This window comes from Pseudophryne corroboree, chromosome 4 (genome assembly GCF_028390025.1).
Source record: "Pseudophryne corroboree isolate aPseCor3 chromosome 4, aPseCor3.hap2, whole genome shotgun sequence".
NCBI lineage: Eukaryota > Metazoa > Chordata > Amphibia > Anura > Myobatrachidae > Pseudophryne > Pseudophryne corroboree.
In genome coordinates this window covers 470,670,394-470,698,037 of record NC_086447.1, presented here as the reverse complement: position 1 = coordinate 470,698,037, position 27,644 = coordinate 470,670,394, and the positions used below count along the sequence as shown (strand labels likewise).

General features: G+C 48.3%; 1 protein-coding gene across 1 annotated transcript in view; it reads left to right on the top strand.

Annotated features, from left to right (window-relative positions):
* The window catches only part of ASCC3 (activating signal cointegrator 1 complex subunit 3), a 1,202,160-nt gene that overhangs the window by 1,112,960 nt on the left and 61,556 nt on the right, over positions 1–27,644 (top strand). The gene's annotated exons all lie outside the window — the stretch shown is intronic.

The following is a 27,644-nucleotide window of genomic DNA, read 5'->3' as shown; positions in this document are numbered from 1 at the left end:
TTGTGGGTTATTTTAGGGAACTTTTTTGTTTCTTCTATAAAAGAAAATATAGTCATACAATCTCAGAATTGCGCAGTAAAAAGGAAGGAAGCTGCCTTGGTACACCTCCAGATTGGGAGGGAGGGGGGACATCAATTCCCTTTCAATAGATCAATAAATGGTATAGAGGGTGCCACTGGCGCTAAATCCTTACAGATAACCCCTTGTTTAGGGGTGATGTTATCCCAATAAATCTGTATGACAATGGGAAGATTATCCACAATAAAATGGTAAATAATCTTGAGAAAGGTTGATATAAGGACCGAAACACGTTGTTTGGACGGAGGAGTTACACAAGACGGACCCTGGTGACTATATGCTGAATAAATCCATTGTGGTGGTGCCGGACTGTTCAGCCTTGGACCGCATTTGCTTACTATTAAGCTAGCCCACCGCACTTTTGGAATATGGTGAGAGAGTTTTCCTTTTGATGCACCAGTCACTTTATCTGGACACTTCAGATTGTGTTGCACATCTATTGGATATCTTTTTGGTTATGACTTTTATCATTGTATGTTTTTATTGTGTGATTGTGATGTCATATTAAAATATTTTCCATTATTTACCATTTGATTGTGGATAATCTTCCCATTGTTATACGGATTTATTGGGATAACATCACCCCCTAAACAAGGGGTTATCTGTAAGGATTTAGCGCCAGTGGCACCCTCTATACCATTTATTTTTCTTCTATAAGAAAATCTATACAGATGTGTAAATACTTATACATGTGAATATTAAAATATTCATTTGTTGGTTCTGTTCTTTGCTAGTGTTTCATCTTGCTGGTTCTAATGTGGAAACAGGAAAAGCTCAGAAGTAATTTTTATATTATTTCACATTGTCTTGGGGACAATATCCCACTTTGTCCTTTTTTTTTTTTGCATTTCACACTACATAGTTGTCAATCCCATCCCTACCAAAGCTGCTATTATTGCCATGACTACCTTATGTTCCTTGTAAATGACAAAAATAAAATCACAATAAGCCAAATGTAAATAACAGTTGTAGTGCTGTTTCTGCATTACATTGTAATAATGAAGATTAACATTTATTTCTCTTACGTCCTAGAGGATGCTGGAGTCCACATTAGTGCCATGGGGTATAGACGGGTCCACCAGGAGCCATTGGCACTTTAAGAGTTTGAGAGTGTGGGCTGGCTCCTCCCTCTATGCCCCTCCTACCAGACTCAGTTTTGAAGATGTGCCCGGAGGAGCCGGTCACAGCTAGGCGAGCTCTACTGAGCTTTTCTAGTTTAAGTTAGTTTAGAGTTTATTTTTTGGCAACAGCCTGCCTGCAGCATGGGACTAAGGTGGAGAGCAGTGTCCGCCCTGCGAGGTCTGAGCCACTGACTCCGCTGACAGGACACTGAGCTCCAGAACAGGGGACCGCTCGTCCCAGCAGCATGCCGCCAACCCCTTACAGAGCTGAAGAGTGGTGAGTGAGTCACCGACCCCCCTAGCAAGTGGGGGGCCGGTGGGAAGATGGCAGCACAGGGGAGGGAGCGCAGTATTAAAATGGTGCGGCGCTGTGAGGGGCACCCTGGGCCAGCGCTTACCCCCACACTGGTCTGCAAGTCTGTCGGGGTACGCGGATCTCTGCCAGCACATTTCTCCTCAGGCCAGTATAATCTGTGAAGAGCGGGAAGACAGCGCCATTAAGTGGGCGGAGCTTCTCCTCAGAGCGGACCGAGCAGCGTTCCAGCGCCATTTTCCTGCCTGCACAGCATTGGATGGAAGAACAGGTCCCTCCACAGCAACTCCAGCTATCAGTACACGGTACCAGGGGGTTGTAGAAGTGAGGGGAGGCTGTAAAACGATTGTGTCTCCTAGGGTCACAGTCTGCGCTGGTAAGGGGTCTCCCTTTACTGAAAGCGCTGTGGTATGGGTTGGCTCCGATCTCTGTCTCTCTCTTGCCATTCTTGGGGGGGAAACTCTGTCTGCCCCCACCTGTGTGTTTGTGTGGAGTGTTTGGTGGTCTCCTTTAGCTATGTCCAGGGACACTGTGTCATATGCTGCAGATGATTTATCCTCCCAGGATGATCCCATTACATGTAATCAGGATAGCACTGGTTTAGAACAGAGTGGTTTTCCTCTATCAAATCTTGGATTTCTCATATTTCTGACAGGGTTGCAAGTAATGAATTTGCAACCCAGGTATTAAAGAGCTCTATGGCAGTATGGCCTGTTTCTGGTACCTCAGGACGCCCCGCAATATACCCCCACAAACGTGCGCTTGTGCATATCACAGAAGACGACACGGATACCGATTCTGACACTACAGATGGTGATGGGGATGTGTTGCGGGGGTCTGCATCTCTTGCAAAGGGGGTGCTATTGTTGATAGAGGCTATCAGGGATGTGTTAAATGTTAATGATACCACACCTGAGCAGGTTGAGGAGGCTTTTTTCACTGAAAATAAAACAGCCTTGCCAACCTTCCCTGCATCAAAGGAATTGAATGCTATATTTGAAGAAGCATGGGTAAACCCAGAGAAAAAATTCCAGGTCCCTAAAAGGGTCCAGGTGGCATTTCCTTTCCCTGAGGAGGATAGGAAAAAATGGGAAAACCTGCCGATTGTTGGCGCTTCTGTGTCCAGACTATCAAAGAAGATGGTTTTACCTGTTCCAGGGTCTACCGCCTTAAATGAGCCGGCTGATAGGAAAATTGATAACACGCTTAAATCAATGTACCGTATATACTCGAGTATAAGCCGACTTTTTCAGCACGTTTTTTTGGTGCTGAAAAAGCCCCCTCGGCTTATACCCGAGTCAGTGGAAGGAGGGACACGGAGGGCACAGCGCGCGGCTCTCCTGTGTCCCTCCTGCGTCTCCGTCTCCGGCGGCGTGTGTGTGTTAAATGAACTGCCCGTTCGTGAGCTCTGATTGGCTCACGAACCGGCACTTCATTTAACACATTACACGCCGACGGAGACGCAGGAGGGACACAGGAGAGCCGCGCGCTGTGCCCTCCGTGTCCCTCCTTCAGAAGACAACGCGGGAGCGATGGAGGGTAAGTACTCTTCCTGGCACTGTGGGGCATATCTGGCAGCATGAGGGCACATCTGGCACTGTGGGGCATATCTGGCAGCATGAGGGCACATCTGGCACTGTGGGGCATATCTGGCATATCTGGCAGCATGAGGGCACATCTGGCACTGTGGGGCATATCTGGCAGCATGAGGGCACATCTGGCACTGTGGGGCATATCTGGCAGCATGAGGGCACATCTGGCACTGTGGGGCATATCTGTCATATCTGGCAGCATGAGGGCACATCTGGCACTGTGAGGCATATCTGGCAGCATGAGGGCATATCTGGCACTGTGGGGCATATCTGGCAGCATGAGGGCACATCTGGCATATCTGGCAGCATGAGGGCATATCTGGCACATCTGGCACTGTGGGGCATATCTGGCAGCATGAGGGCATATCTGGCAGCATGAGGGCATATCTGGCACTGTGGGGCATATCTGGCAGTATGAGGGCATATCTGGCAGTATGAGGGCTGTTTACGGCTAGAGCTGCATTTCCCACCCTAGGCTTATACTCGAGTCAATGAGTTTTCCCAGGTTTTTGTGGTAAAATTAGGTGCCTCGGCTTATATTCGGGTCGACTTATACTCGAGTATATACGGTATACTGCTTCAGGGGCCATATTACGTCCCACTGTTGCTACAGCATGGATTGCAAAGGCAATAATAAAGTGGTCGGCTACCTTACTTGAGGATTTGGATACTATGGATAGGGATGACGTTGCTTTGTATTTACGCAACATACATGATTCTGCAGGTTTTATAGTAGAATCCATGAAAGACCTGGCTGCGGGAATTTCTTCTTTATCTGTTTCAGCTCGTCGAGGACTGTGGCTGCGCCAGTGGTCGGCCAACACGGAATCCAGAAGGAGTGTGGAGTCCCTACCCTATACAGGTCAGGCTCTCTTTGGGGAAGCTCTAGACGTGTGGCTATCTATGGCTACAGTGGGTAAGTCTCCGTTTGTTTCCTCAGCAGCCCCTGCTTTGAAGAAATCCTTCTCTTCATCTGCAACACAGTCCTTTTGGCCTAACAAGCCTAGAAAGGCCAGAACATCCAATACCTTCTTTAGGGGAGGTCGGGTTAAGTCCAAGAAACCTGCCGCTGCAGGTTCCCAGGAACAAAAGCCCGCTTCGGGTACGCCAAAGTCCTCCGCATGACGGGGGACTGCGCGCTCCGGAGGTGGAGCCAGTGGGAGCGAGACTCAGACACTTCAGTCATGTCTGGGTATCGTCCAGCCTGGATCCCTGGGTGATCTATATTGTGTCTCAGGGATCCAGGCTGGAATTTCAAAGTCTCCCTCCTCATCACTTTTTCAAGTCAGGCTTACCAACTCTGTTGGAGGAAAGCACGGTACTACAAGACACTGTCCAAAAAGCTGGTGGAGGCACAGGTGATTGTGCCAGTGCCACCTCACATGCTGACCAAAGGTTACTATTCGAACCTTTTCGTGGTACGGAAACCGGATGGTTCGGTCAGGCCCATTCTGAACCTAAAATCATTGAACCCCTTTCTAAGGGAGTTCAAGTTCAAAATGGAGTCTCTCAGGGCGGTGATATCAGGTCTGGAAGAGGGGGAATTCCTGGTATCACTGGATATCAAGAATGCGTACCTCCACATTCCGATCTGGCTGCCGCATCAGGCTTATCTCCGCTTTGCATTGCTGGGCTGTCATTTCCAGTTCCAGGCCCTGCCATTCGGCCTCTCCACAGCACCGAGGGTGTTAACCAAGGTGATGGCGGAAATTATGATTCTTCTCCGCAAGCAATGGGTGAACATAATTCCATATCTGGACGATCTGCTGATAAAGGCATCGTCCAAGGAGAAATTACTGCAGTCCATTGTTCTCACAACACGACTGCTCCAGAGTCACGGTTGGATTCTGAACCTTCCAAAGTCACATTTGGAACCAACCCAGAGGTTGTCATTTCTCAGAATGATCCTGGATACGGAAGTGCAGCGGGTGTTTCTTCCGCAGGAAAAGGCATTGGTGATACAAGCTATGGCCTGGGATGTCCTGAAGCCACCCCGGGTGTCGGTTCATCAATGCATTTGCCTATTGGGAAAGTTGGTGGCCTCTTACGAGGCTCTCCAGTACGGGAGGTTCCACGCTCGGACCTTCCAACTGGATCTCCTAGACAAGTGGTCGGAATCTCACCTCCACATGCACCAGAGAATTTGTCTGTCGCCAAGGGCAAGGATTTCACTCCTCTGGTGGCTCCAATTGCCTCTCCTTCTGGAGGGCCGCAGGTTCTGGATTCAGGACTGGGTCCTTCTAACCACGGATGCGAGCCTCCGGGGCTGGGGAGCAGTCACTCAGGGAGTAATCTTCCAAGGATGGTGGTCAAGCCTGGAAGCCGGCCTACCCATCAACATCCTGGAACTAAGAGCTGTCTACAACGGTCTTCTTCAGGCGGCCCCTCCACTAAGAAATCGGGGCATTCAAGTACAGTCAGACAACGTAACGACAGTGGCTTACATAAACCGACAAGGCGGAATGAAGAGCAGAGCGGCAATGTCAGAGGTGACAAGAATACTCCTCTGGACAGAAAAGCACGCGTTGGCGCTGTCAGCCATCTTCATTCTGGGAGTAGACAACTGGGAAGCAGACTTCCTCAGCAGACACAATCTCCATCCAGGGGTGTGGGGTCTCCATCCGGAGGTGTTCATGGAAATAACAGACCATTGGGGTTTCTCGTCACAGAAAGTCGGACTCTCTGTTTGTACTATATGATCCCAAGAAAATTGGGTGTCCTGCTTCTAAGCGGACGATCTCTCACTGGATCAGGTTCATTATCCAGCATGCTTATTCTACGGCAGGACTGCCGTGTCCAAAATCTGTTAAGGCCCACTCTACTCGTAAGATGGGGGTCTTCCTGGGCGGCTGCCCGGGGTGTCTCGGCATTGCAACTTTGCCGAGCTGCAACTAGGTCTGGGTCGAACACATTTGCAAAGTTTTACAAGTTCACTACTTTGGCCTCTGATCATCTGAAGTTCAGTCAATCAGTTCTGCAGGAGCTTCCGTGCTCTTCCTGCGAGCTTTGGTACATCCCCATGGTACTAATATGGACCCCAGCATCCTCTAGGACGTAAGAGAAAATAGGATTTTGGTACCTACCGGTAAATCCTTTTTTCGTAGTCTGTAGAGGATGCTGGGTGCCCGCCCAGTGCTTCGTTTTCCTGCAAATGTTATTTGGTTCAGTACCGCTTCGTTTAGTTGAGTACTGCATTGTTACTTGGTAAGTACTGTTTCAGCGGTTGCTGAATGTTCAAGCTACGTTGGCTTGACGTGCCTTGTATGTGTGAGCTGGTATGAATCTCACCACTATCTGTGTATAATCCTTCTCTCGAAGTATGTTATCTCCTCGGGCACAGTTTCTAGACTGAGTCTGGTAGGAGGAGCATAGAGGGAGGAGCCAGCCCACACTCTCAAACTCTTAAAGTGTCAATGGCTCCTGGTGGACCCAATGGTACTAATGTGGACCCCTGCATCCTCTACGGACTACGAGAAAAGGATTTACCGGTAGGTACCAAAATCCTATTTATAATCTCTGTTATACAAATGTTTGAAAGGAAAGTAAGGATGAACTTGTGAGCCATTAAAATAGAAAAAAAATGTAATTGATGGATAAAAATGGGAATAGGATAGTTTAATTCGTGCATTCTGTTTTTAGAAAATAAGATTCAAAATAAATATGTACATATGCTCTGTTTGTTACCATGGCACCCTTAAAAGGCAACTGTACTTAAAAACCCTTTTTAAAGTTTTGTGTACTACAAAGGGAATATGAGAACATCTTTTTTTTTTACTATGGCAGCACTTATTAGATTGATGTTGCAAGGGGGCTTTAACAATGATGTTTTAACCAATATTTTATCATTCCTATGTATATAACCTCTAAGAAAGCTTTGCAGGTGTGAGCAACAGTAAACCTTTCTGTTGTGCTACTCTTATGTATTTACTATAGTGCTTCACTCAAAGGATATTAGGTTTGGTGAAACAAAAATTATCTTCAGATGTGTCCTCCCTAATTGTTGCTGCAATCACGATAAGCAGCACTCCTGGTCTGTTTGTTTGTCCTTTTCCCCATAAATGTGCCCTATTCACATCGCTATGTGAATAAGACGCACAATCAGTCTATACTGATTAAAATGCTATGCGGCATGTGTATATTCTGTGTGCGACTGCGGCTGTATCTGCATACGAAATGCTACATTACAGTGTCAGTGGAAAACCCGTAGCATTTCGTATGCAGATACAGCTGCGGTCGCACACAGAATATACACATGCCGAAATAACCTCTTAATCAGCATAGTCTGCTTGTGCATCTTATTCACTTAGCGATGCGAATAGGGCACATTTCTTGGGGGGGTGGGGGGGGAAATGCTCGGCCCTAGCCGGGTGGCACAGGAGCTGGTGGCTTTCATGTGCCATGTGTGCCGTGACTTACTACGTACAGATGCTAGATGAGTAAGTACATTTTTATTTCCTTTTTAAAATTGTCAGTTTCTTTTTACAGACCAATGTGTTTAACTTAGTAAAATATATAGCTACATACAATGCCATAAATCGATTTCAATGGGCACCAGTTAATGTAGAAGTTCACTATCAATGGTATTTTTCCATTAGTATGGGAATGATAGAACCACAGTATATTCTATGGGTATAATGTAATTCCAGTCAGGATCCCAGTGGCTGGGATCCTGGCACTCAGAATACCAACACCGGAATCTCAACACTATTCGGAATGGCGACACCGGTATCCCGAATAGGGTCTCCAACTCGGTAGCAGAATCCCGACAGACCAGATCCCGAACGAGCAGGCACAGCTGCGCTGGAGAGCTAAGCGGCGCGTGGGGGTGGGGTGGGGGAATGGAGGTTTAGGCTGCGGGGGGGGAGATTTAGGGTTAGGCTGTGCCGTGGGGGGGGGGGGGAGTTTAGGCTGCAGGGTGGGGGAGTTAGGTTTATGCACCCCCCAGGGAAGGTTAGGGGTAGGCTGCAGGGGGGGGGGGGGGTTAGGTTTAGGCTGCAGGAAGGGGGGTTGTTAGGTTTAGGCGCCACAGGGTAGTGTTAGGGTTAGGCTGCATATGGGAGGGGGTTAGGTTTAGGCTACAGAAAGGGAAGGTTAGGGGGCTAGGGGAGAAGGTAAGTGTTCTTAGCTTTCCCTGTCGGGATTCTAATCAAGAGGATGCTGCTTCGGTTTTTTGACCGCCGGCATCCGGAAAGCCAGCAAATCATTCCCAACCCATAATACCTGTCCTTTTTGTCATTGGCTCAGGATGGCAAAAGCAGTCCTATGTATTTACCTTAATGTTTAATTTGCCCATTGTCTGCACAATTTAAATCACTACGACAATAACCAATGATAAAAAAAAATAGGGCTAGGTATTACATTATAGACTTTATTTTTTATTGTAAATTTTAGAAAGATATCAGTACAGAAGAAACAATGCTTCCATTGAACAACATGGTACTCTACTCTTCTATAGAACAGTTCTTACCCTATAAAGCACTGCATCGTCCAAACTATATTACAGTAAGATTGATAGAGTGTATTTAACGTAATGCTTTCTACATCATATGTACTTTCAGTTTGTGGGGCTAATTTCATAGTCTTTTTTTGTACATACATTAAGCATTATTTGGAATTTCACATATTCCCAGAGAAAGCATTAAAACATTTAGCAGGGGGGTATTTGGTAACTGGAGTGTAGTCAAACAAACACATTGATGTAGCTATTACAATATAAAAAAAAACTTTCAATGAAAAAAGCACACATGCACAGACTGGAAATAGTTGCTAAACATATATAATTTATTTGAGTATTTCAGTTAATACTGCTTGAAGCAATTTGCTTATTAGTTACGGTTTGTGAACAGAGGTTACATTTTTGTGAAGTTTAAGGCAATAGTAAATCTCTCCCCTCACCCCCCACTGACCTAATGGTGAACTCAGAGTAACAGGGTGCAAAGAACAGCTAACTTGTAGTAGTTCACTATACATACACTTTCTAAGAAAGTATATATTATTTTAATTTAAAACTAATTTGCATTCTAACATAGCTATTACTGTTTTACAAGTAATCTGAACTCGCTCGAGAAAAGAGTGGAATGTACAAAAATTCTATATATTTTAAAAGCTTTTGGCTAATTTATAAAAGTCATTAAGATGTCATGCACACATGAAAACCTTAAACCTGGAAGTCTTTTCCCACCTAAAAAAAAATGTATTCAGTGGGAGTGGGTAAAATGATTAGTGCTTAACCCATTTGGTGTGATCATTTCACTTAAGCATTAGCTGTGAAATGTTAATCACAACTTTAATTCATTTCACATTAGCATTTTGATTAGGTCGGCGCTAGCTGGTATACTTGAAGCTCTTACAGTCACAGATAGTGCTTGGAAATTACTTTTTCATTAATTAAGTTTGTTTGACAGCAGCTGATGTTATGAATAACTGTTGCAAGGGAAATTAATATATAAATAAATATTGTAATTTGTGCTGTGAAATTTACTTTTTTAATGCTTGGAAAAATGCTTAATAGGAGTGACATGGGTTTCATTGTCAAGCTGTTTTTTTTTTGTGGTTATTCTAAGATTTTAAGAGCGTATATATATTTATATATACATATATTTTCAGGGTGGTCTATTAATTCTATATTACAATCAGTGGCAGTAGGATTGCTGTGATGAAGTCTTATGGAATAAGATAACCTGGCATCTAACCTGCCTATTTGTATTTTATCAAGGTGTAGGAGGCATGTGAAGGTGTGTCTTTCAGTTATACAGTATTGTTCCTGCAGAACTTCTGTCACCTATGCGAGTCCTATATTCAGGGGTTAAAGTGGGCCATCACTGCTAATTGAAGGCCTCCTCCCGGCCACCAACTAAAGCATCCGGTCCTGGCTGCAGTGTAAAGTTGGCAGCAGCCGCCAGCCAATCCCGGCTCCCGGACCGGCTGCAGTGCCAATAAAAAGAAGGGACTTTTTTTTTTTTAAATCTGGTGTTAGCCGATCACTGCTGGCTGGCAGTCTGCAAAAAGTGATTGGTGCGCAATCAGCGCCATATTCAAATAGCGACCCCTTCTTTTTAATAGAAGCCAGTCCGTGGCCAACTTTACACTACATCTGGGACCGGATGCTCCAGGTTCTGCCTCCGACACAGTGGCTGAGATGGGGTGGGGGGTGAGAAACAGGGGACACAATGCTCTGGGTTCTTGCGACGCAGGGGGTGAGATGGGGGGTGAGAGAAGCAGAGGATGAGATGGAGGGGTGAGAGAAGCAGAATGTGAGATAAGGGAGTGAGAGGAGCAGGGGGTGAGATGGGGGATTGAGAGGAGCAGGGGGTGAGATGGAGGAGTGAGAGGAGCAGGGTGTGAGATGGAGGAATGAGAGGAGCAGAGGGTGAGATGGGGGAGTGAGAGGAGCAGGGGGTGAGTTGGGGGAGTGAGAGGAGCAGGGGGTGAGATGGAGGAGTGAGAGGAGCAGGGGGTGAGATGGAGGAGTGAGAGGAGCAGGGTGTGATATGCGGGAGTGAGAGGAGCAGGGGGTGAGATGGGGGAGTGAGAGGAGCAGGGGTTGAGATGCGGGAGTGAGAGGAGCAGGGGTTGAGATGCGGGAGTGAGAGGAGCAGAGGGTGAGATGGAGGAGTGAGAGGAGCAGAGGGTGAGATGGAGGAGTGAGAGGAGCACAGGGTGAGATTGAGGAGTGAGAGGAGTAGAGGGTGTGATGGAGGAGTGAGAGGAGCAGGGTGTGAGAGGAGCAGGGTGTGAGATGCGGGAGTGAGGAGCACTGGGGTGAGATGGAGGAGTGAGAGGAGCAGAGGGTGAGATGGGGGGAGTGAGATGGATGAGTGAGAGGAGCAGGGGGTGAGATGGAGGAGTGAGAGAAACAGGGTGTGATATGGAGGAGTGAGAGAAACAGGGTTTGAGATGGAAGAGTGAGAGAAACAGGGTGTGAGATGGAGGAGTGAGAGGAGCAGAGGGTGAGATGGGGGACTGAGAGGAGCAGGGTGTGAGATGGATGAGTGAGAGGAGCAGGGGGTGAGATGGAGGAGTGAGAGAAGCAGGGTGTGAGATGCAGGAGTTAGAGGAGCAGGGGGTGAGATGCGAGAGTGAGAGGAGCAGGGGGGTGAGATGGGGGAGTGAGAGGAGCAGGGGGTGAGATGGGGGAGTGAGAGGAGCAGAGGGTGAGATGGGGGAGTGAGAGGCACAGGGGGTGAGATGCGGGAGTGAGAGGAGCAGGGGGTGAGATGCGAGAGTGAGAGGAGCAGGGGGGTGAGATGGGGGAGTGAGAGGAGCAGGGGGTGAGATGGGGGAGTGAGAGGCACAGGGGGTGAGATGGGGGAGTGAGAGGCACAGGGGGTGAGATGCGGGAGTGAGAGGAGCAGGGGGTGAGATGGGGAAGTGAGATTTGCAGGGGTGAGATAGAATCAGAAACTGAAAGCATAGCAGGGAGTGAGAGGTATAGGGGGTAAGCAAAGGACTGAATGATGAGACACAAAGGAAAGTATATGGGGAGTAAGGGTTACCTAGAATGAAGATATGAACACATGAGGTGAGTGACAAAGGAAACAAGAAAGCAGAAGGGACAAATGGAAAACATAATAGAGGAGAGCAAATGTTGTTCAAAATATCCTGCTGCCAGGGGCGTTTTAAGAGAAGAGGGGACCCGTTCGCAGACTCTGTTGGGACCTAGGGGCCCATGTGCACCGCACACACTGCACCCATTATAGAAACTCCTGTGCCCGCTATATTGAGCATGGCAGCTAAAATTAAACATGATCAAAATCCCTATAGCTTGGGGGGGAGCACTACTGTGGGCATTGTATTTGTAAAGGGTACTATTATGTGGCGCAGTGTGAATAAGATTGTGCTACTGTGAGGCATAATTTGAATTGGGGGTACTATTGTGAAGTCACGCCCCTTCCTTGTGAGGCCACGCCCCTTTTGTAGCATGCGCCTTCGTGGTGCATTGATCCTTTACAATGTATGTGACATAGGCCACAAATTTATAGTTTCCAGGGGAGGCGCCGAACACCCTAGCACCAGCCCTGGCTCCACCTAATGGGGGATGGGGGGAGTTTAGTGGGGGAGATGAGTTCCACCACCTCTCCGGTACCGCTTTAAGCCCTGGCTATATTAACAATAGTGTGATGGTTTTTGGCAAGGCTGCATCAAGCAATGTTTGATGCAGCCATTTATGTGCGACCAGACATTTCATTTGCTGACATAGCATTAATCCAACAGGCTCCTATATCTTACAGATATCCTGTAGTCATATTGTGATTGTGACTAACGTTGACACATAAACCTGCCACCTGCAGGCTATGCAGTACATTGTTACCTGTTCTGCAGAAATTCTGAAGTGCCCTGGCCAGTCAGGACCCACAGATGGCCAAAATACATACATAATTTCTCTTACGTCCTAGTGGATACTGGGGAATACTAGATTACCGTGGGGTATAGATCGGGTACACTGGAGCCTGACACTTTAAGAAACGAGTAGTGTGTGCTGGCTCCTCCCCTCTATACCCCTCCTAGCAGACTCAGTTTAGAAAATGTACCCAAGGAGCCAGGTGCATTCTGTTTGCTCTCCAGAGAGTTTTCTTCAGAAATGTATTTTAGTTTATTATTTTCAGGCACACTGATTGACAGCCATTCTGCCTGCGTCGTGGGATTTAAGGGGGGGACCGAACCAACTTCCTTAGAGTTAATGGTTCGTCATCCCAGCTGACAGGACACTGAGCTCCTGAGGTGATGTTCTCACACTCCCAGAGGGTGAGACCACGCCGGCAGCATGCTGCCACCCCTTAATAGATGCCGAAGACAAACGCGGTGGGGTGAGTGTTACACCGGGAACCAGGTTAGCGGGTCCCCGGTGCATGATGGCGGCATGAGGAACAGTTTTCACACGGCTCCAGGCCGCGGTGCACACTGACTACCCAGACTGGCAACAGTAAACGGGGGCTATAAAGTCTTGTTTTACACACATTATAAGGAGAACCAGTATAAAAATAATGCAGGGGCCGCGCGCCATTATGGGGCGGGGCTTCCCGGAGAGCGGGACCAGAAGCCAAACGGCGCCATTTCCTGCTGGTGCTGCTGCTACACAGGCTGCATGCGGAGACTGCTCCTCCAGGACCCACTGAATCACGATTGTAAACTGGTATCAGGGGGTTATAGTGAGGGGGGAGCTCATTATCAGCGGTTTTACTGCTGTGTGGATAATTACACTCAGAGGTCACCCAGCAGGGCGCTGCTCAGTCTGTGGTGTAGTGTGCTGGTTCCCATATCTCTCTGTGTCACTCCTTTCAGGGTGGTCTGGGTTAGTGTGCATATCTCACTAATACTGCTGTGTTTTTCATACTAATCTGTGTACTTTCTGCTCAGGCATGTCTGCTAATAAGTCTGTGTGTACTTTATGCAAGGCTAGGTTTACATTTTCTTCACAGGGGTCACTTATATGTACCCAATGCTCACTGCCTTCACAAGGTAGTGAGGGGCAGGCACCAGAGTGGATGAAATCGTTTAAAACTATGATTTCCAATATTAATTCAGAGTTAGCTATGGCTAAGCAAGAAAGGCAAGCCCTGAAACAAACTATGGACACATTTATGGTAACTGCTGCCGAACACAGACAGGCTCTCTGTCACAACTGAGGGCCTGAGCTGACGGGAGGCAGCCTCAGTTGTAGGGGCTGAGATGTAACGGAACCTGGGAGGTTGTATCAGACCCCTAGACATGTAAGTAACATGTAGAATAACTGCCCGAAGGCGTGACCACGACAACCAGGATAAAAGTCAATGATGTTTATTATGACAAACTCCGTAACACAGCAGCAGTAAAAGGAAACATAAAAGTCAACAGAGGATAAATACAATTCCTGGGTACTACAGGGTGGCAAGGGCCACAGGCACTGGTAGTGTGAGACAGTTCTTATAATCTTCTAGTTGGAAAGTCCTTACCAGGCCTGACTGTAGCAATGGAGAGAACCCAGGATCGTACCAGCTGATGTTCCAGGAAAGGCTGGGCTGCTGAAGGTAAAACGGCTGCTGTGGATACTGGCTGGAACCAGACTGTTGTTGGTACGGAGTGGATGCTGGCTGGAACCAGTTAAATAATAAACGAACTTGAGAGCGATGAAATAATAATGAAGTTTGGAGTTTGAGAGCGGTGAAATAATAATACCGGTGGAGAGTGGTAAACTGCAGAAAAGGACACCGGCCCTTTAAGAGAAGCTGTACACTGCTGGAAGCTGGGCTGGAAGCAGGTGATTGTTTGAGAGCGGTGAAATAATAATACCGGTGGAGAGTGGTAAACTGCAGAAAGGACACCGGCCCTTTAAGAGAAGCTGTACACTGCTGGAAGCTGGGCTGGAAGCAGGTGATTGTTTGAGAGCGGTGAAATAATAATACCGGTGGAGAGTGGTAAACTGCAGAAAGGACACCGGCCCTTTAAGAGAAGCTGTACACTGCTGGAAGCTGGGCTGGAAGCAGGTGATTGTTGTAGCTGGAAACAGGTGAGTCCAGAATGGATCGGAGAGTCAGGCTACACCGCAGATGGAATGCTGGTGCGGGTCTCTATAGCAGAAGTCTGGAGACAGGAGCTGGAACCTGGAAGACAACCACAGGAGAGAGACAAACTGGAACTAGGTTAGACAACCAAAGCACTGACGCCTTCCTTGCTCAGGCACAGCATACTTATACCTGCAGCAAGGAAGGGGTTGGCTAGGCAATTATGCAAATCAACAATACAGACAGCAGATTGGTGGAAATAATCAGATGACAAAATCCAAGATGGCTGCGCCCATGCAGACACTTGGAGGGAAGTTTGGTTTGTAATCCATGTGAGAATTGAAACAGTAATGGCGACGCCGGCCACAGGAGACGCCAGACTGACAAGCGCACATTTAACCACGCGGGCACAGCGGAGGCCGCGGCTGATGAAATCACCACTCTGACATTCTGCATGTGGAAACTCAGGAACAGCGGGATCCGGTCCTGGAACGCTGAGCCAGCCTTAGGAGGCATCTGAAGGGTAAGTAATGGCGTCCAGATACCCGGATCGTGACAGCACCCCCCCCTTTAGGAGTGGCCCCAGGACACTTCTTAGGCTTTAAAGGAAACTTTGCGTGGAAATTTCGGACCAAGGCAGGAGCATGGACGTCTGAGGCATTGGTCCAAGAGCGTTCTTCAGGACCATAGCCCTTCCAGTCAATGAGGTATTGTAACTGACCGTAACGGAAACGTGAGTCCAAAATCTTGGCCACCTCGTACTCGACTCCCCGTTGAGTCTGAACTTTGGGAGCTGGAGGAAGTGCGGAATGAAACCGATTCAGGATCAGCGGTTTCAACAAAGAAACATGAAATGTCCTGGGTATTTTCAAGAAGGATGGTAACTGTAACCTGTAGGCAACAGGATTGATGACTTGTTCAACCTTGAAGGGTCCGATGTAGCGAGGTGCAAATTTCATGCTGGGAACTCTCAACCTCAAATTCTTCGTGGACAGCCACACACGATCACCCACCTTGAGAGCAGGAACCGCTCTACGCTTCCTATCGGCAAACTTCTTATACCTGAATGAGGCTTTAAGCAGGGCTGCGCGGACGTTCCTCCAGTTATTTGAAAACTGACGCAAGGTGACATCCACTGCTGGAACAGAAGTTGCGGGAAGCGGTTGGAATTCTGGGACTTTAGGGTGGAATCCATAATTAATGAAGAATGGTGTAGAAGAAGATGAGGAATGGTATTGATTGTTGTGGCTGAACTCGGCCCAAGGAAGGAGTTGAACCCAGTCATCTTGAGAGGAAGACACATATATACGGAGGAAGGCCTCCAAGTCCTGATTCACCCTCTCGGTTTGACCATTGGTCTGAGGATGGTAAGCCGTGGAAAACTTTAACTTGACTTGGAGGGCTTGACACAAACTTCGCCAAAATTTGGCTACAAATTGTACTCCACGATCCGAGATGATCTCTTCAGGAAGACCGTGAAGTCGGAAGATCTCTTGTATAAACACTTGAGCCAACTTGGAAGCTGACGGAAGACCGGTGAGAGGGATGAAATGTGCCATCTTGGTGAACCGGTCAACTACCACCCAGATGGTATTAAACTTGTTGCAGATAGGTAGATCGGAAACAAAGTCCATCGACAAATGGGTCCAAGGTCGACGGGGAACAGATAATGAAACCAGTTGCCCCGCAGGCGACTGGCGGGAGACTTTGTGTTGGGCACACTTTGGGCAGGAGGCAATAAATTCCATAACGTCCTTCTTCAGAGTTGGCCACCAGTAGGACCTAGAAATAAATTCAAGGGTTTTCTGAATGCCTGTATGTCCAGCAAAACGGGAAGCATGGGCCCAATGCATGAGCTTCTTCCTTAGAACTGGCTTAACAAAACTTTTCCCTGGTGGAGGCGTAGAGTCCATCCCTACCGTGGAGAATGCCAACGGATTAATAATAGGATGCTTGTCTGCAGACTCGGACTCATTTTCTTGCTCCCATGAGCGGGAAAGGGCATCGGCCTTACGATTCTGAGAACCCGGACAGAACTGGAGTTTAAAGTCAAACCTAGAGAAGAAAAGTGCCCATCTGGCCTGACGAGGATTCAGACATTGTGCGCCTTTGAGATATAAAAGATTTTTGTGGTCGGTAAGTATGGTGATTGAGTGGGAAGCTCCCTCCAACAGGTATCTCCACTCCTCCAGAGCGAGCTTGATGGCTAGCAACTCCTGATCGCCAATGGCATAGTTGCGCTCAGCTGGGGAGAACTTCCGGGAGAAGAAACTGCAAGGATGTAGATGTCCATCTTTGGCCCTCTGGGATAACACTGCTCCTACTCCAACGGAGGAGGCATCTACCTCTAAGATAAAAGGAGAGTCGGTGTCGGGCTGTTTCAGAACTGGTGCAGAGATGAACCGTTGCTTCAGAAGGTGAAAGGCCTGTGTAGCTTCCTCGGACCACTTGGACGGATTAGCACCTTTCTTGGTTAATGCAGTGATAGGCGCCACAATGGTGGAAAAGTCTCGTATAAATTTTCTATAATAATTGGCGAACCCTAAGAACCTCTGGACCCCTTTGAGGCTTAAGGGTATAGGCCAATTCTGGATTGCTTGGAGTTTCTCAGGATCCATCTCTAGTCCGGAACCGGACACAATGTAACCTAGAAACGGAATGGTTTTAACTTCAAACACACACTTCTCCAATTAACAATAGAGGTGATTGACACGGAGACGGGAAAGAACCTCTTTTACCCAGAAACGATGATCTTCGAGATTATTAGCAAAGATGAGGATGTCGTCTAGATAAACCACGACATGGCGGTACAAGATGTCCCTGAAAATCTCATTCACGAAGTGCTGGAAGACTGCTGGAGCGTTGCTCAATCCGAAGGGCATGACGAGGTACTCATAATGTCCGTCACGGGTGTTAAAGGCGGTCTTCCACTCGTCACCCTCACGGATTCGGATGAGATTGTAGGCACCCCTCAAGTCCAGCTTTGTGAAAATAGTTGCACCACTAACTCTATCAAAGAGCTCGGTAATCAGGGGTAAAGGGTATCGGTTCTTGACGGTAATGTCGTTCAGACCTCTGTAGTCGATGCACGGACGCAGACCACCGTCTTTCTTCTTAACGAAGAAGAAGCCTGCGCCGGCTGGAGAAGAAGATGGTCGGATGAAACCCTTCGCCAGGTTCTCTTTGATGTACTCTTCCATGGAGTGTGTCTCAGGCAGAGACAACGGATAAGTTCGGCCTCGCGGTGGAACCTTCCCTGGAATGAGGTCGATTGGGCAGTCCCATTCTCTATGAGGAGGAAGGATATCAGCAGAGGCTTTACTGAACACGTCCGTGAAGTCTTGATATGGAGGAGGCGGAACATCAGATGACCTGGGGAAGGAAGAACAAACAGGAAGAACTTTGGCTAAACAAGTCTCAGCACAGGAGGGACCCCATGCCAGTATTTGCGTAGTCGTCCAGTCAATTGATGGGTTGTGGAGACGGAGCCATGGAAGGCCTAAAACCACTGGATGTGTGGCTCTTGGAATCACTAAAAAAGAAATATACTCAGAATGAAGAACTCCCACTCTCAGACGAACTGGAAGAGTCCTTAAGGAAATGACTGCGTCAAAAATCTTGCTGCCATCCACGGCAGTCAAAGAGATGGACGAGGACAGTCTCTCGGTGGGTAGGGACCACCGTTTAACATAAGCTTCGGTTATGAAATTCCCAGCTGCTCCGGAATCAAGGAGGGCAATGACGTTCCTGTAACGTTGAGCAATTTGGAGCGACACTGGGAGGTTACAGTCATGAGGAGATGGAGAGGAGATCATTACTCCTAGCCGGCCCTCTCCTTGGCGAGCTAGGATCTGGAGTTTCCCGGACGTTTGGGACAGGCATTGATAGTGTGCGACGGAGCTGCACAGTAGAGACAGAGAGACTCAGAGAGACGTCTTCGGCGCTCAGCGGGAGATAGACGGGAACGACTAATTTGCATAGGCTCATCCTTGGATGGAGATGGTTGACGAGGAGGAGGAGCAGAAGATTTAGGAGTAGATGATCTTCCTCGCTCGGTTGCTCTCTCTCTGAAACGTAGATCAACCTTCGTGCAAAGAGAAATTAGCTCATCCAACTTAGAGGGCAAGTCTCTGGTAGCTAACTCATCCTTGATGCGTTCTGATAAGCCATGCCAGAATGCAGCATACAGGGCCTCGTCGTTCCATGCCAGTTCGGATGCCAGGATTTTAAACTGTATAAGATACTGTCCCACAGTACGTGTTCCCTGGCGTAAACGGAGAATCTCAGATGAAGCAGATGTTATCCGGCCTGGCTCGTCGAAGATGCGCCTGAATGTAGCTACAAAGTCAGTATAGGAGGATAGCAGGGGATCAGACTTCTCCCATAAAGGTGATGCCCAGTCAAGGGCTGAGCCACTGAGAAGGGAGATGATATAGGCAATTTTGGTACGGTCACTGAAGAAATTGCCAGGTAGAAGCTCAAAGTGGATTTCACATTGATTGAGAAATCCCCTGCAGAACCTTGGAGATCCATCAAATTTTGCTGGCGTTGGAAGATGAAGATGTGGACTGGAAATGGGTAAGGTGGGTGGGGTTACAGCTGGTGTCACTGTAGTGGACGCACCGGACGTGCCAGGTCCACGGAGGGTCGTTTGAATCCCATCCAGCCGTGTAGAGAGATCCTGGAGACAGCGGATGATGTGGCCCTGTGCAGCCTCCTGATGTTCAAGTCGGGCTGCCAGTTCTTGCATCGGCCTGGCCGCTTGATCCTGGTCTCCGGCTGGATTCATTAGGTCAGTGCTTACTGTCACAACTGAGGGCCTGAGCTGACGGGAGGCAGCCTCAGTTGTAGGGGCTGAGATGTAACGGAACCTGGGAGGTTGTATCATACCCCTAGACATGTAAGTAACATGTAGAATAACTGCCCGAAGGCGTGACCACGACAACCAGGATAAAAGTCAATGATGTTTATTATGACAAACTCCGTAACACAGCAGCAGTAAAAGGAAACATAAAAGTCAACAGAGGATAAATACAATTCCTGGGTACTACAGGGTGGCAAGGGCCACAGGCACTGGTAGTGTGAGACAGTTCTTATAATCTTCTAGTTGGAAAGTCCTTACCAGGCCTGACTGTAGCAATGGAGAGAACCCAGGATCGTACCAGCTGATGTTCCAGGAAAGGCTGGGCTGCTGAAGGTAAAACGGCTGCTGTGGATACTGGCTGGAACCAGACTGTTGTTGGTACGGAGTGGATGCTGGCTGGAACCAGTTAAATAATAAACGAACTTGAGAGCGATGAAATAATAATGAAGTTTGGAGTTTGAGAGCGGTGAAATAATAATACCGGTGGAGAGTGGTAAACTGCAGAAAAGGACACCGGCCCTTTAAGAGAAGCTGTACACTGCTGGAAGCAGGTGATTGTTTGAGAGCGGTGAAATAATAATACCGGTGGAGAGTGGTAAACTGCAGAAAGGACACCGGCCCTTTAAGAGAAGCTGTACACTGCTGGAAGCTGGGCTGGAAGCAGGTGATTGTTTGAGAGCGGTGAAATAATAATACGGTGGAGAGTGGTAAACTGCAGAAAGGACACCGGCCCTTTAAGAGAAGCTGTACACTGCTGGAAGCTGGGCTGGAAGCAGGTGATTGTTGTAGCTGGAAACAGGTGAGTCCAGAATGGATCGGAGAGTCAGGCTACACCGCAGATGGAATGCTGGTGCGGGTCTCTATAGCAGAAGTCTGGAGACAGGAGCTGGAACCTGGAAGACAACCACAGGAGAGAGACAAACTGGAACTAGGTTAGACAACCAAAGCACTGACGCCTTCCTTGCTCAGGCACAGCATACTTATACCTGCAGCAAGGAAGGGGTTGGCTAGGCAATTATGCAAATCAACAATACAGACAGCAGATTGGTGGAAATAATCAGATGACAAAATCCAAGATGGCTGCGCCCATGCAGACACTTGGAGGGAAGTTTGGTTTGTAATCCATGTGAGAATTGAAACAGTAATGGCGACGCCGGCCACAGGAGACAGGAGACGCCAGACTGACAAGCGCACATTTAACCACGCGGGCACAGCGGAGGCCGCGGCTGATGAAATCACCACTCTGACATTCTGCATGTGGAAACTCAGGAACAGCGGGATCCGGTCCTGAAACGCTGAGCCAGCCTTAGGAGGCATCTGAAGGGTAAGTAATGGCGTCCAGATACCCGGATCGTGACACTCTCCAGCCCCCATCCCTGTTGGTCTCTCACAAACGCACTCTCCCTCAATTGTTACAATCTGATTCTGAACTACCAAAGCTTGATGAGGTAGAGGCTGAGGTGGACGAGGAGGATTCCCTGTCACTGGGTGTTGAAGCCCTCATTTATGCCAGTAGAGAGGTGCTTAATATCCCTAATGAGGAGGAAGAGCAGGCAGAGGAATTGTATTTTAATGTGAAGCCAAAGTCCTCTGCAACCTTTCCGAATTCTAAAGAGTTAGATTCCTGGCTAGGGCAGCATGGCTTAATCCTGAAAAGAAATTTATTACACCTAAACGGGTGTTAAATTCATTCCCTTTCCCTACAGAGGATAGGTAAGTCTGGGAAACCCCGCCGACAGTGGATACCTCTGTGTCCATGCTGTCACGTAAGATAGTTCTACCTGTACCTGGGGCTGTTTCCCTTAAAGACTCAGCTGATTGCAAAATTGAAACCACTCTTAAATCAATTTATACTGCAGCAGGTGTAGCCCAACGCCCTACCACAGTATGCGACTAGATTTCTAGAGCCATGGTAAAATGGTCTGATGAAATTTTGAAAGGTTTGCTCACACTACCTCAAGAAGAGATAGTTAAATTACTACAACACTTCCAGGATGCTGCAAATTTTATGAATGAGGCTGTTAAGGAACTCAGTATCAATAAAGGCCGTACCACTGCTATGGCAGTATCGGCTCATAGAGCCCTGTGGCTGCGTCAATGGTCAGCGGATGCTGATTCCAAAAAAGGAGTTGAAAACCTTCCTTTTACAGGTGATGCCTTGTTTGGGGAAGAACTGAACAAGTTGATATCTCAGGCAACTGCAGGTAAATGTACATATCTGCCGTCTGCTCCGCCACCTGCCAGGCATCCCTATCCTGGACCTTCCCTGCAGTCCTTTCGGGGTGGCCACATTCAGAGGCAGGGCCAGAGGTGCCTCCAATGCTGCTAGAGGATCTTGCGGTAAGTCCCATAAACCAGCTGCTGCTGGACCGGCAGACCATGCCTCAGGATCCTCTTCCACTAAGCCCTCCGCGTGATGGTGGGCCCCAGCAGCAAGGCGGCTTTAATGTAGGTGCTCGCCTTCAACATTTTGCCCACATATGGGTAGAGTCCTGCCCGGATCCTTGGGTGAGGAACCTCATATCCCAAGGATACCAGCTGGAATTCCAGGAACTACCTCCTCTCAGATTCTTCACGTCAGGCTTACCAGCTTCACAGGAAGCCAGGGTTTCCTTACAACAGGCAGGGCAAAAACTGCTTTCTACGGGAGTTACTGTTCCAGTGCCTCTTCAACTGCATGCAAAGGGGTTTTACTTGAGTATCTTTGTGGTTCCAAAGCCGGACGGCTCAGTAAGACTGATCTTGAATCTCAAATCTTTGAATCCGTATCGTTGGGTGTTCAGATTCCAGATGGAATCTCTAAAAGCAGTGATAGCGAATCTGGAGGAGGGGGAGTTTCTGGTGTCCCTGCATCTAAAGGATGCATACCTTCATATCCCAATTTGGCCCCCTCATCAAGCGTTCCTCAGGTTCACGATTCTGGACCTGCATTACCAGTTTCAGGCCTTACCCTTCAGTCTCTCCACAGCCCAAAGGGTATTCACAAAGGTTATGGCAGAAATTATGCTACAACTGCGCATGAGGGATGTACAAATAATTTTGTACCTGGACGATCTCCTGATAAAGGCGGTGTCCAGGGAACAGCTTCTGCACAGCATTGACTTGACTACTCGTATGCTTACGAAGCACGGATGGATACTCAATTTCCAGAAATCTCACTTGGAACCGTCTCAGAGAATTCAGTTCCTGGGGATGATCCTAGATATGGTGTCTCAGAAGGTTTACCTTCCCAGGGACAAGGCCTTGACTATTCAGTCTATGGTTCGGATGGTGCTGAAACCTTGTGTGGTCTTGATTCACCTTTGTATCCACTTGCTGAGCAAGATGGTGGCCTCCTATGAGGCGATGCAGTATGGCAGGTTCCACGCGCGACGGTTTCAACTGTATTTGTTGGACAAATGGTCGGGATCTCACCTGCACATGCATCAGCATATAACCCTGTCACCAAAAGCACGGATATCCCTACTATGGTGGCTACAAGTTTTTCATCTGATGTAGGGTCTGAATTTCAACACCCTATCATGGACGCTGTTGACAACGGATGCCAGCCTCCGGGGTTGGGATGCTGTGAATCAAAGGGACGTGGTCCTTTCAGGAATCTGCTCTTCCAATCAACATCCTGGAACGCAGGGCGATTTACAACGCTCTCATACAGGCCTCATCCCTCCTTCGGAATCAGGCCATCCAGGTGCAGTCGGACAACGCCACGGCGGTGGCATACATCAGCCGGCAAGGAACCAGAAGCAGGGCCGCGATGTGAGAGGTGTCAAGAATACTCCTCTGGGCGGAAGCCAACACAAGAGCCATCTCGGTCATTTACATTCCAGGAGTGTACAACTAGGAAGCTGACTTCCTAAGCATGCACGACCTCCATCCGGGGAAATAGAGCCTCCACCCTAAGGTGTTTCAACAACTCGTTCACCGGTGGGGTTTTCCACAGATAGACCTGATGGCTTCTCATCTCAACAAGAAGCTCCGTCGTTACTGCTCCAGAACGAGGGACCCGCAGGTGGTTGCAGTAGATGCTCTGACGACGCCATGGAATTACCACTTTGTTTACCTGTTTCCTCCGATTCCTCTAATCCCAAGAGTTCTGAAAAGACTCAAAAAGGAAAGGGTTCAGGCAATTATCATTGCCCCGGATTGGCCTCGGTGGGCCTGGTATGCGGACCTCCTGACCCTGTCGTTGGAGGAACCCTGGCCTCCTCCGCTTCTCGAGGACCTTCAACAAGGATCCTTCGTCTATCCAGACTTACAGTGGCTACGTTTGATGGCCTGGAGGTTGAGAGGGAAATTTTAACCAGGAAGGGTCTTCCATCCAATTTAGTTTCCACTAATGTTCAGGCCCATAAGGTGGTTACCTCCAAACATTACCACCGTATTTGGAAGAAGTATGTTTCTTGGTGTGAGGGTCGAAAATGTTCTCCTGTGGAAATCTGTCTGGGCCAGTTTCTACTGTTCCTAAAAGCAGGAGTGGATAAAGGCCTATGATTAGGCTCCATCAATTTTCAGATCTCGGCTCTCTCTATATTCTTTCAGAAACAACTGGTGGTACTTCCTGAAGTACAGACCTTTCTTAAGGGGGTGTTGCACATTCAATCACCCTTTGTTCCTCCCACTGCTCCGTGGATTGGTTTGAACCCTTACAGAGGGTTGACTTGACATACCGGACGTGGAAGACTGTTATGTTACTGGCCTTGACTTCGGCCAGGCTTGTGTCAGAATTGGGGGCCTTGTCTTGACAGTTTTTGCCGAAAGTGGTATCGGCCTTTCATGTGAATCAACCTATTGTGGTTCCAGTCTTGTCCGACACTTCAGTTGCTCCAAGGTCCCTGGATGTTGTACGGGCTTTGAGGATTTACATCAAAAGGATGGCTCGTCACAGGAAGTCTGACTCTCTTTTCATCCTTTATGATGCTAAGAAAATTGGTCATCCTGCCTCCAAACAGTCCATTGCTCGTTGGCTCAAATTGACTATCCAACAAGCCTATACTTCGAAGGCTCTACCGCTGCCGAGTTCTGTTCAGGCCCACTCCACAAGGTCGGTGGGTTCTTCCTGGGTGGCTCAGCATTACAGTTGTGCCGTGCCAACTTGGTCGGGTGTGAACACATTTGTTAAATTCTACAGGTTTGACACCTTGGCCAAAGATGACGTTCAGTTGGTCAGGCAGTTTTGCAGGGGTCTCAGCACTCTCCCACCCGTTCTGGGAGCTTTGAGAAATCCCCATGGTAATCTAGTATTCCCCAGTATCCACTAGGACGTAAGAGAAAATAGGAATTTAATACCTACCGGTAATTCCTTTTCTCATAGTCCGTAGTGGATACTGGGCGCCCGCCTCAGTGCTTTATTTCTGCTTACCTGGTTGTAAGTAATATGGTTGGGTTTGCTGTTGCTTTCCCTGTTCCATGTTTGATTAGCGTTGCTATCCTTATATAGTTAGCGTGGCTTACCTCTGTTCTAGTTAGCTCTGCTTTCTTATTGTTTGTGTGTTGGTTCGTCACCTCACGGCTTTTGTGTTATATCCTTCTCTCAAAGTATATCCGTCTCCTCAGGCTCAGTTTCCTAGAATGAGTCTGCTAGGAGGGGCATAGAGGGGAGGAGCCAGCACACTATTAGTTCTTAAAGTGCCAGGCTCCAGTGTACCCGATCTATACCCCATGGTAATCTAGTATTCCCTAGTATCCACTACGGACTACGAGAAAAGGAATTAACGGTAGGTATTAAATTCCTATTTTCTCTGACGTCCTAGTGGATGCTGGGAACTCCGTAAGGACCATGGGGGATTAGCGGCTCCGCAGGAGACTGGGCACAAAAGTAAAAGCTTTAGGACTACCTGGTGTGCACTGGCTCCTCCCCCTATGACCCTCCTCCAAGCCTCAGTTAGATTTTTGTGCCCGGTCGAGAAGGGTGCACACTAGGGGCTCTCCTGAGCTTCTTAGTGAAAAGTTTAGTTTTAGGTTTTTTATTTTCAGTGAGACCTGCTGGCAACAGGCTCACTGCATCGAGGGACTAAGGGGAGAAGAAGCGAACTCACCTGCGTGCAGAGTGGATTGGGCTTCTTAGGCTACTGGACACCATTAGCTCCAGAGGGACCGAACACAGGCCCAGCCTCGGAGCTCGGTCCCAGAGCCGCGCCGCCGGCCCCCTTACAGAGCCAGAAGCAAGAAGAGGTCCGGAAAAATCGGCGGCAGAAGACATCCTGTCTTCACCAAGGTAGCGCACAGCACTGCAGCTGTGCGCCATTGCTTCTCAGCACACTTCACACTTCGGTCACTGAGGGTGCAGGGCGCTAGGGGGGGGCGCCCTGAGCAGCAATAAAAACACCTTGGCTGGTGAAAATACATCACATATAGCCCCCAGGGCTATATGGATGAATTTTAACCCCTGCCAGATTCCACAGAAAAACGGGAGAAAAGGCCGCCGAAAAGGGGGCGGAGCCTATCTCCTCAGCACACTGGCGCCATTTTCTCTCACAGCTCCGTTGGAGGGAAGCTCCCTGGCTCTCCCCTGCAGTTACTACACTACAGAAAGGGGTTAAAAAAGAGAGGGGGGCACTAATTAGGCGCAGTATAACAATACAGCAGCTATAAGGGGAAAAACACTTATATAAGGTTATCCCTGTATATATATATATATATAGCGCTCTGGTGTGTGCTGGCATACTCTCCCTCTGTCTCCCCAAAGGGCTAGTAGGGGTCCTGTCCTCTATCAGAGCATTCCCTGTGTGTGTGCTGTGTGTCGGTACGTTGTGTCGACATGTATGAGGAGGAAAATGAGGTGGAGGCGGAGCAATTGCCTGTAACAGAGATGTCACCCCCTAGGGAGTCGACACCTGAGTGGATGAGCTTATGGAAGGAATTATGTGACAGTGTCAGCTCTTTACAAAAGATTGATGACATGAGACAGCCGGCGACTCAGCCTGTGCCTGTCCAGGTGTCTCAAAAGCCATCTGGGGCTCTAAAACGCCCGTTACCGCAGATGGCAGATACAGACGCCGACACGGATACTGACTCCAGTGTCGACGATTAAGAGACGAATGTGACTTCCAGTAGGGCCACACGTTACATGATTGATGCTATGGAAAATGTTTTTACACATTTCTGATAATACCAGTACCACTAAAAAGGGTATTAGGTTGGGTGAGAAAAAACTACCTCTAGTTTTTCCTGCATCTGAGGAATTAAATGAAGTGTGTGATGATGCGTGGGTTTCCCCCGATAAAAACTGTTAATTCCTAAAAAGTTATTAGCATCATACCCCTTCCCGCCAGAGGATAGGGCACGTTGGGAAACACCCCTTAGGGTGAATAAAGCGCTCACACGCTTGTCTAAACAGGTGGCACTACCGTCCCCGGTTACGGCCGCCCTTAAGGAACCTGCGGACAGAAAGCAGTAAAATATCCTAAAATGTATATACACTCACACGGGTGTGATACTGCGACCAGCAATCGCCTCAGCCTGGATGTGCAGTGCTGGGGCGGGCTTGGTCGGATTCCCTGACTGACAATATTGATACCCTAGATAGAGACAGTATATTACTAACTATAGAGCATTTAAAAGATGCATTTCTATATATGCGTGATGCACAGAGGGATATTTGCCGACTGGCATCAAGAGTAAGTGCGCTGTCCGTCTCTGCCAGAAGAGGGTTATGGACAAGACAGTGGTCAGGTGATGATGATTCCAAAAGGCATATGGAAGTATCGCCTTATAAAAGGGAGGAGTTATTTGGGGTAGGTCTAACAGACCTGGTGGCCACTGGAAAATCCACATTTTTACCCCAGGTAGCTTCTCAACCTAAGAAGACGCCGTATTATCAGGCGCGGTCCTTTCGGCCCCCTAAGGACAAGCGGGCAAAAGGCGCCTCATTTCTGCCCCGTGGCAGAGGGAGAGGAAAAAGGCTGCAGCACGGTGGGGGCCCGTCTCAAGAAATTCGAGACGTCTCCCCCTCGCCGTTTCATAAAGTCTGCTTTACCGACGTCTCCCTCAGACAGGGAGACAGTATTGCAAGCCATTCACAGGCTGTATTCCCAGCAGGTGATAATCAAGGTACCCCTCCTGCAATAGGGAAAGGGGTACTATTCCACACTATTTGTGGTACCGAAGCCGGACGGCTCGGTGAGACCAATTTTAAATCTAAAATCCTTGAACACTTACATACAAAGGTTCAAATTCAAGATGGAGTCACTCAGAGCA